The sequence below is a fragment of the Heliangelus exortis genome, chromosome 7 (genome assembly GCF_036169615.1).
Source record: "Heliangelus exortis chromosome 7, bHelExo1.hap1, whole genome shotgun sequence".
Classification (NCBI taxonomy): domain Eukaryota; kingdom Metazoa; phylum Chordata; class Aves; order Apodiformes; family Trochilidae; genus Heliangelus; species Heliangelus exortis.
Window position 1 is genome coordinate 11,593,305 of NC_092428.1, and position 10,360 is coordinate 11,603,664.

Below are 10,360 nucleotides of genomic sequence, written 5' to 3' on the forward strand. Positions count from 1 at the left end.
AAGCACAGATAATACCCCTGTAGGAAACAGGAGAAGATGGAAAAGTTCTCCAAAGCAGGTCTGCAAATGCTGCGGTGATGAGGGAGTGCTAGCAGGTAGCCAGGATTATTGGCAGCAGTTTAATGCTTTTCTTTTTTTGTAAGACTACTTAAAGATCTCTACAATTAAGATTGGATCCCTATGGTACTAGATAGTGCATAGCTGCATGTTAAAGGGAAGGTCCTGCTCCAAGACTGAGTATAAATAGAAAAAATCACACAATGTATGGAACATCCAGCCAAGGGGAAAATAGATGGTTTAAGAGTTGGTTTAATGATACAGGTTAATGATACTAGGACATGCTGTTCTAGCTACCTGCTGCCCTAGCAGAACTGAATGTAATTCCTTGATTTCCCTGATTTTCCTGGTCGGATCATCAGACTGCCTGTACAACTACAGTGGACTCAAAGGCAGATGGAGGGCAGGGCATGGCCATGACACTGAGTTGTCTTCTTTGGGTTTTGACATTGCACACATCTGGGAGCTTCTAAAAATGAGTCTCTAGCTTGGTAGGCATTGGAAATCTTCTCAACATGTCTTGTCCAACATCACCCATGGTGTCTGAAGCAAAACCAAGGGGGGAGTACAGATCTCCTGACCTGCAAGCTAGTACCATACATAAATCCTTAGCCCCAGAGAAAATTGAGTTTATTTCAGAGGGAAGCCATTACCAAGAACTGTCAGGCCTTCCAGCAAAACTGATATAAACCTTAGATTTGTAACAAGACCCAGATAATTTTCTGCTAGCTCAGCAATACTACATGCTTGGATCTGTTGGGGATTTCTCAGAAATGTCACTCTTCTAGACAATGTGTCCAACTGACATAAGAAATAAGCCACTGCCAATTAATTAGGGCATAATGCAGAGTTCAAAAATGAGCATGAGCTTTTCATGCCAGTCCTCTTTGATTCCTGCCTCCACTATGATTCACACCAGTCCTTTCAGTTGAGAAACTGTTACCAGCAAATTATTTTATTGTCAGTGAAAGGAGAAAACCAGCCTGAGACATGGGTGGGCTTGGGTGTAAAGAAAGTAGAAATCCAAGCGTCATGAAATTCTGAGTTTCCCAGTTGCTTCCTTATGGAAAAGACTCTGCTCATACACACCCCAGTGGCACAAAGCTGTGAACTGTGATGAAGTTGTTTGAAGCAACTGTGGCCTGAATGCATGGGACCCTGCAAGATCTCTGATGTGACTTATGAAGTCTCTGCATTCCTGGAGGATCCTCTCCATTACTGGTGTATTTCCAGTCTGTAGGCACAGGGAAGGCCTCCTCAGTAGTGGGTGCACCAGGACAGTTCTCCTGGGGGAATTCAGGGGCAGTAATTGGAATGATTTTTCCTGAATGCTTTGAACACATGCCCCAAACCTTCCTGCTGGGAAGAAGAGGGTGGCAGGGCAGCACATGTCAGGAATGATGATTACTCATGCAAAAAAAGAGGTGCCAGAAGTGGCCCCTGGGAACACTAATGACTGAGCAATACCAGGGCATGTCCTCTGCCAGGGACAGGAGGGCTGGAAGGCAGTAAGTAGCACTGCCCTCATTTTGCTGAGGCAGAAGCAGTGTTGAATTGCCAGTTCAAGGTCAGCAGTGAAGCAGGGATTAGGATACAGTTTGTCAGAGCCCCAAGCAAATCACCTGCCTGGGGGCTCCACCTCTTCTCTCTGCTTGTGCTGAGCTATGTTTCTTTCTGACCTGCATTCTCAATTCTCAGTCCATAGGAAGTGCCTTGAGCCAAGACCTCAAAGAGGCTAAAGCAGTAATAGCCACAGAGGGAGCAACATGGACATCTATAAAACTATCCATTTCAGAGCATTAATTTAATCAGCAAGCTAATTGCAAATATTGTATCTAAGAACATTTCCAGCCATCTGCAGGAAGGGAATGTCACACTGCTTGAAAGGGAACATGTATTTATGATTGTATCTTGCTTATGAACAAATCTGGTGCGGTGGATTTTGGATGTCATGACAATAACCATGCAGAACAAACATCTCGCTCTTGCTTGAGGGCATTTACACAACACCTTTACTTTGGTACCTGAATAATTCCTTCACCTGTAAAGTCTGTTACATTTCACCCCTGTTTTACAGTACAGAACTAAATTAATATGGGGACTTTTGCTAATCCTATAGCTGTGCTTGGCTGTGCCTGTTGTCATACAGGAAATGTGTGATGCTGCAGGTAAAAAAATCACCTCTTCCTGGATCCAGTGCTGGTAGTTTGCCAACTGTGCCTCCCTGTTTTCTTGTAGATCCAGGTAAATATTTGCAGTCTCTAAACAGCTTTCATTAGAATCAGTCCTAAGATGACAGGAGTGTCAAAGGGACCAAGAAAAGGTAGGTCTGCCCCATGCCCAGAGTAAGACCAGCAGCAATGTCAGAGAAGTGGAAGTTTGTGCTGTCACTGTCCCTGTATTCTCTGTATTCTGGATAAATTGAAATTCTCACTTGCTAGAACTGGTTGTTTTGACAGACAGCAAGTCTTCTGGAAGGCAAGTAATTTTTATAAAACATACAGGGCAGGATTTACCATGTGGTACAGCTTTTTTTGGGTTTTGATGCTCCCTGAATCAGGCAATAGAGTTTGAGATTTAAAGGAACCAGCCTGCCTCTTGGACAGAGCTGTGGCATAGTTTGCCTTTTTGTCTACTTGGAACCAGTTCTTGAGGCATATTGCTCCCTGGGAACCAAGTTTCAGTGTCTCACATAACTCTCAAATCTGTTTGTAAGTAACCCTTTTCAAGGGCTTGTGTATAATCTACAAATAAAGTTAGTTATCCTTGCTTTTTCTCTCCTTTGCAAAGGTTACCTGAAAAGACATAGCATGTGATGCTACCTGATAAAGTAGCAATGTAGCACAATAAAAATTATATTTTTGTCACAGCAAATGGAGGAATGGGACCCCTGTGTAAGGCAGGTACAAAAATTTACCTCAGATTTTGAAGCTCTCAAAATTTAACAGGCCTGTTGAAGAAAACAAGGCCTGAACAAGGTATTTTATAATATAATAACTAATATATTAGCCCTTGCCCATCCTACAAGATTTATACTGTTAGGAGCAAACAAACTTTGACCCTTGAGACCACGAGAAAAAATCTTGTCCAGAGAAAAAAAAACAGCTCATTCACATTAATAATGTTAACATATTAATGTTACTCCCAAATTATGGGGTTCCTTTGAAAACTAAATCCTGATTTAAGGACAAAAAGCTCATCAGTCAGAGGATCACTTAAGAATGGGAATCTGAGAAGACCTCAAATTACAGTAGCTAGAAAAGGATCACTATTTTGCCAGATCAAAAATATTTTTAGCAGATGCACTTGATGTAACAAAAATAATGTGTTTGTTCATGCAAGAGCTCCCAATACAGGATTCTTCAGCAAACTGAAGAATTAAATAACCTGCTAACCAAGTGTACTTCAGGTTTGTTCAAAATTTGCTGGTCTTGGCTGGGGACAGAGCTTTGGCCCAACTCTGCCCATGATAATGTCTTTTCTGAGTTGCAGAAACCATTTCCAGTTGCACAAGTGAAGCCTGTTTCACTAACTCCAGTGGTGCTCTGCTGAGTCACATTATCTTAAAATCTTGTTCCAGTTCAAGCAGCTGTTAATTCCCAAAAGCTAAGTAAAGTTCTGACTGCCTAGAAATAGGCTTTTTTAAATAATCCAGTCTTTTAACCTCCCCTACTGGGGGAGCTTCCATTTCATCTATCATCAACTTTGCCCTGCTTTCAAGATTGTTGGGATTCTTAATTAATGCTTTCCAAAAATTGCCCCATGTTTTGCAGAAGCTGGCTTTTTAAGTATGATGCATTTTCACTGCTGTCATAGTTTGAGAAACTAAAGAGAGAGGGCTTTCAGGCTCTGATGGAGGCAGAACACAGAGGGGTCTGTTCCCTCCCATTTCCTGCCCACACTCTCTAAAGGTCAGGCAGACCCCAGCCCCTCCTCTCTTTAATGTCGTGGAGCCCTCTCCTGAGTCAGCCCTGTCACAAGAGGTCCTCAGGCACCTATCCCTGCCACCATCGAGGTCGGGTTGTATATATATATATATGTATTTGTATATATTCCTATTTCTTTATGCCTTATATTATTGCCTTTCCCTTGTGCTAGCAAATCTGTTTACAATTTTTTTTAATTTTCAACTTAAAGTCTCTAGTCTTTATTCCCCTTTTATCTTCCTCTTGGGGAGGTTAATAAAGAATAAGTCTGTCCTTTGGTCTTTGGTTCACCCAAAATTCTAATCTGTGACAGCTATCTTAAATGCTGGTAAAAAGTCATAAAGTCAGGAAGCATGTTGACCAAAGCTTATTGAGTACCTGGATATAAAATCACCACCTGAGATATCAGGGCACGGAGAGGTAAGAAAATCAAACTTCATATAATTCCAATCTAAGATAATTACTTGAGGGTAAATTGCTAGGAAAGGACCCAGAAGACTTGTTCTTTTATGCTGTGTAAGGGACTGGACATTGGACTCTCAGGTCAGTTGCTGGGGAAGATGAAGCTGAAAAAAGGCAGGAAACTGGTATAGTTTTTCCTACTGGAGTCTAGTGCATTTCCCCATGGAATAGTTATTGTTAGAGGCCTAATTAGTTGTGGGTTTATTAAGTGTCCTATTCTGAGAAACCTATTGCCTATGGAAATTTTTGTATGTGTGTTCTGGAAGCTTCAAAGTGTGTTTGTAACCAAAAAAGAAAAAAAAAAATCCTGGCTTTACTTGAAGGGAAGAGAGAGGTATTGTTATGATGCTGTGAACTGCTAAAAGATTTATGCCAGTTCCTTGAAAAGGAACTAAAGCTAATGTCATCTTGGGAAATCTTGCTTGCAGGTAGCTGCTATAAAATTGTTTATTTTTTCACCGTTCATCACAAAGACAAATCAAGACACAGAGCTTTGTGGCTTGTCAGGCTGGGATAAAGGAAAGACACTTTGAAGTGTGGCTATCATGGAGATTGGGCTGGTCAGTTGGATCACAGCTGCCTGTGCCTAATTACAATTACAGCCAGAATAATAAAGCTTGTTTATTCATTTTTGGCTGTTTCTCTGATCCTACTAATCTTGGTTTCTGTAGATCTGTCTGCAATGTGGGTCTCTGTTTTCTGCCTGAGGTCCTTTATAAGGACACTTTCTTGCATATTGCAACTGTTTCTGTGGGTTGTGCACCTGCATTATAAATATTCCTGAGTCTGTGCAGGTATCATAAAGACTCCCCACCCACCTAATATTGAAGAAACAGAAACTGCTGTATCTCCGTAATACTCAAGTGCAGAGACATGACAATGGCAGGATAACTAGGGGAAACATAGAGAGTTGTTACATGAATACCCTAAAATAATGATTTGTGGTGGATTTTGTCAGTTTTTATATAGTGATCATGTACAACCTTGTGGCTGCTTACATATATATTCACTCAGTTTCTATCAGCTGTCACTTCTGAGCACCTGAGCTTCACGTTGATTCTTTCATCACTGAAAGGCAAAAAATGTAATTTTAATAACTAAATATGTCTGTTCAGATTGTTTATTCAGCTCATTACTTACTGACAGTTATGCAACATCATTACAGTGTTGTATAGGGCAAATTAAAAAATAAGGCTATCATAATACATTGTGAGCCAGAGTTGGCTGAAGAAAATCGTGCAAGCTAAAAGCATGAGCATACAAAACACACAGTAGGAATTCCCCTTAGCACAGTAGCACCTCAAAACCCATGCCATACATTTGCATTAACTACAGAGGGTCAGGATTTCAGCCTTAAAACTCACTGGAAAAAATGGACTTGCTAGTTAATTCTTGCTTACACTCGATCTGGCTTCTTGTGCTACACTTAGTGCTGTAAGATGAGAAAAGTCAATAATGTCAATACAGGTATGAGATTTTTTTTAGAACTTTTGTCGTAAGTTCAGCATGGGGTACTTCTTCTCAATTTATTATGGATCTCAAACCTTCATATTAGAAGCAATAAAATGCAGTTTTGGGTGCACTTGTAATTACTTGCAGCAACTGTTGCAAATACTGAAACAATTCTGCTAAGAGAGTAAAAATACATCATCCAAATTACATGCTAAGCATATTCCATCTTATTATAACACTATCTACATTGCCAGTATGGTGCAAAATTTTTTATTTCCTGCTCTGGAAGACTGTTTAGTTCTACTGTCACTGTTAAACAGATGTAACATTTCACCCAAGAGCTGGTTGTGTTTCAGTTCTGGATAAAGTGGTTCCTGTAAATAAGGCTTGCAAAATGTTTTCTGCCTAGACAAAATTATGGGCCAGTTTTTATTAGATACTATTATTATAATTATAGGATCTTCTGCTTAATCAGGATGTGCTTAAGTAGATAGCCATTTAATTGGGACATCTCCCAAGGAACCAATTTAGCTTGATGTTATTAGTACTATCTAATCAGGGCAGCTTAGGGAAAAAAAAAATTTTAAAATAAGACCCCAGCAGAGGAAAAAATAGGCTGAAGTTTTGCTGGTCTGATACACCCAGTCCATTCCCTAAAGGTTTTGATTGCAGCACTGCTCAAGCAGCTGCAGGGATCATCTCCTTAAAGTCACAGAGGACAGGCATGATCCTTCTGTTGCAAAAGTTCTAGACATGACCTTCACTCCTTCTGCCATGTCTTAGCACCAGAATACTTTGGCAAATGGGGCCAAACAGGAAAAAAGCCTCCAGCAAACTTAAATAACAAAGCAGAAAATTTTAACAGTGAAACTAGTGGCAAGCATATGAGCAACAAGTATCAGGTCTGAAAAGTGGAGTTGTTCAAATGCAGAGATTCTTAGTGAAACTGTCTGTGAGCTTCTCTTCACATTTTAGTAAAAAGGTATTAGTTTTATCTCAGATTTTGAAGTTAATGTCATATAGACTCAGCATTGCCCGACGAGAACACCACCAAACAGAAGCTGCTGTTGTATGAAAACAGAATGATGCACATTTGGCCTAAATTTCAGTTCAAAGACATTACTTCTGTGATCAGTACTGAGGCTCCATCTGGGCCTGTCAGCAAACTTGATCCTAGATGGGCAATGTGACCCTGCAGCTGAATTCCAAAAACTAAGAAGAAACTTGGAGTAAAAGAAGTAGGGAACAGATTTCCAGTTGACGTGTACCAGCAACATTTCATTCCAGTTGGTGCAGACATGCTGGATTTTAGGTGATGAAGATTGTAGCTTAAGAAAGGGAGATGAAGCAGTGATCCATTTCCTTGTGCAAGGTGGAAGCACTGGAACAGGGTTTTCCAGAGAAGTGTTGGAATCTTCATCCATGGAGTTCTTCAGAACCTACCTGGACATGGTTCTGAGACATCTGCTTATGGTAACCATGCTTGAGCTGAGGGATGTCCAAGATGACGTCAAGAGGTTCCTTCCAACCTCAGCTGTTTTGTGATTTTGTGAATGTTCTGAACACACTCTCCTCAGTATAGGTAAAAAAACAAGTCTAGGGACTTGTTTTGGGGGACTGAGGGTTTGGCTAGACACAGCAATGACTTTGGTGAAGCTGGCTTAAGAAATCCCAGGCCCCAATATTTCCCCTACTCTTGTTTTTCCCAGGCTGCAAGTTCATTTGTCTTTTTATTTGTGATAAACTATTTATCATGGGGCCACAGTGTTAACTTGATCAATGATAAGACAAGGTTAAAAATAACAAGTTTTCTCTTTTTTTAGAATGTTTATTTTTTGAGTGTTCTTTTTAAATTCATGTTGCTTCAGCTGTCCACCTCTGCTGGGATGTACTGTCACAACATAGGGAATGATGAACAAATGGATGGCAAGAAAGCTGGGAAAAGACCACCATGATGCCTGGATTCAATACGTTGTATAATTGAATGCTGACTTACACTGTTTCTTATTGAATAGTTGAATGTTCACTGGATGAACAGGAATAGCTCTTACCTGAACTTAATTTAAAAAATCAAGCTTCTCTCTTCAACTAGCTCTACTTCTTGGGTAATCCTCAGAGAGAGACAGGCAGAACAAACAAAACCAGGTATATTTTCTTTAGGTGCAGCTGAGGACATATAGCAGTTAACTAAACAATAATTTAAATTTCATGAAAGTCTGTCCAGCAAATTCTGTGTGGGTTATGTATTCCCCAGAGGCTGGGTGGCTCATTGGTGCTGCAGAGCCTGCATTCAGACTAAGTTTATTATAAAATCAAGTGACTCCCCAAGAAGGAGAATTGTTCTAATAGTGTGACTGCCCACCCTTATTCAGCCCCACCTCCTTTTCAGTTCTTTCACTGACTAAGGCACTGGGAGGTCAGGAGATCATTGTAGGAGATGCTGCTGGTCATTATTCACAATTAATGCATGTTAACATGGTTTGCAACATGGATATTCTTTCCTAACAGAGCAGTGATTCCTAAACCTCTATTATCTCACTTGATAGTGACTTTTTAAAATAGATATTATAAATAGTATCTTTAAAATAGTTTAATGTTATTAGTTATTGGTCCCCTACGTCTTTTTAATTTTTATTATATTATAAAAGGAAATATTAAACGTTGTTTGCCGCTAGCATAAAATGGAGGATTGTCACTGATATGCACATTTAAAATAAGCATCACATTGGTTATTTTCTTTCCCTAACTTTAATAAGAGACTTTGGAGACAAAAATGAATACAGCCAGGCTGGTGCAGCATGTCTGATTTAGCTGATGGCTGACTCATAGCAACAGCGTCAATTGATCTGATTCCTGGTTTAAAAAAAAACCTGGAATTCAATACAAATAATAATTAAATATACATCTGGAATGTAATATATTCATGTTGCAGTGCAAAGAATTGAGCACTTACTGGGTCAGGGCTTTGATTGCAAACATATTGTCTATTGTTTTGATTACAGGTAGAAAACTTCCTTTTGCTTCAGAGAAATAGCTGCTTCCTTGCTTCCTCTTGGGTCTCTGTAAGCAACTCACCCAGATGCAGAACTAGACTGCCATAATGCTTTCCCTTCCAATGCATGGGGAATATGTTCACTCTGTGAATACTCGAGTTTCATACACTGTATTTGAGAGAGAGACAAACTATATTATCAATCTGTAGGTTTGATAATCCTTTTTGGTCTGCTAGGGTTATTAAGTTCCTTGGTGAGAGGCTGTGTGTGCTTGTGTTCTCTGTGTCGTGTGGGGCTCCTGTGGGTGCTCATGGAAACGTGGGTTGTTAGGAAAGGACATTTACACTTTGCAACAGTTTAGCTGCATTTCTGATGAAAGGAGCAAGGTACACAGTGAATTTTAAATGGAGCTGGTGTCATTAGATTATTTCATCAGCTTTAAAAATCTTAATCACAGTGCCAACCCAGTATCTGCTCTCTCTGAATCCTGTGAGTCTTCTCAAAACATAGGGCAGGGGCTACCTGCACATTCTGCTCCTGAAGCAACTATTTGCCAGTAGTTTAAAAAAAACTCTGTTTGACAGTATTAATGCTGGTGAGTTTACCATGTGTGCCAAGGAGACCAGAAGTTTCCAGTATTTTTCTGCTGTGAATGCAATGTGTGTTAAAGTGGTTACCCTGGTCTTGAGGATATCAGGAACTTTCTTACAAACCATCTTGAAACTAAAGAAATACATGGGACATGAAATTACTCTTTAGTCATTGAAGGCTAAGTGAGCCTATCAAGTAGATGAAGCAATGCTCATTACCTTACTACAGGCACAACATGGGACAAATGAATTCTAAATGTAGTCACCTTGTAATAAAATGGAATTATGACAAATATTCAAGAATGATGATGTATTTGTACACAAGCTGCCAACAGGGAGGCAAATTCCTATAGTCTGGGTAAGGGACACATTATTCATGAACTAAAATTTTTATGTTTAAGGGACAGAAATTTTCACTTCGGGTTTGAAAGAATTCTTAGCCCTATGTCATCATAGATTTTGGCTGAAAAAAATGTTTCTACTACCAGATGTTGCATCTTGTCTGCACTTGTGATATTCTAACAAAAACTTTACTGTATGAATGTTGAGTCACAGTGTCTAACATAACCCATTATATTTTGCCAATAGGTAGGAAAAAATGTGCAGGGCTGTATTTTCTGAGTAATATGATGAAGGGTTTTCTAGTGTTATGGCTGGTAATCTGTGTTACAGTTCCTACTGAACAAAGCATTATCCGTCATATGGAATGAATATTATAGCAATTATTAGCTGAACATTTTTAAATAAATTAGTGGTAGGGTCTCATCAATTTAAGTTCTAGAAAAATAAATCTCTAGAATTCAATTTCATCACAGGTTTTTCATCATGTAATCTCTGTGCAGCTACTGGGATTAATTTTTACTATGTATTCATTGGAAGA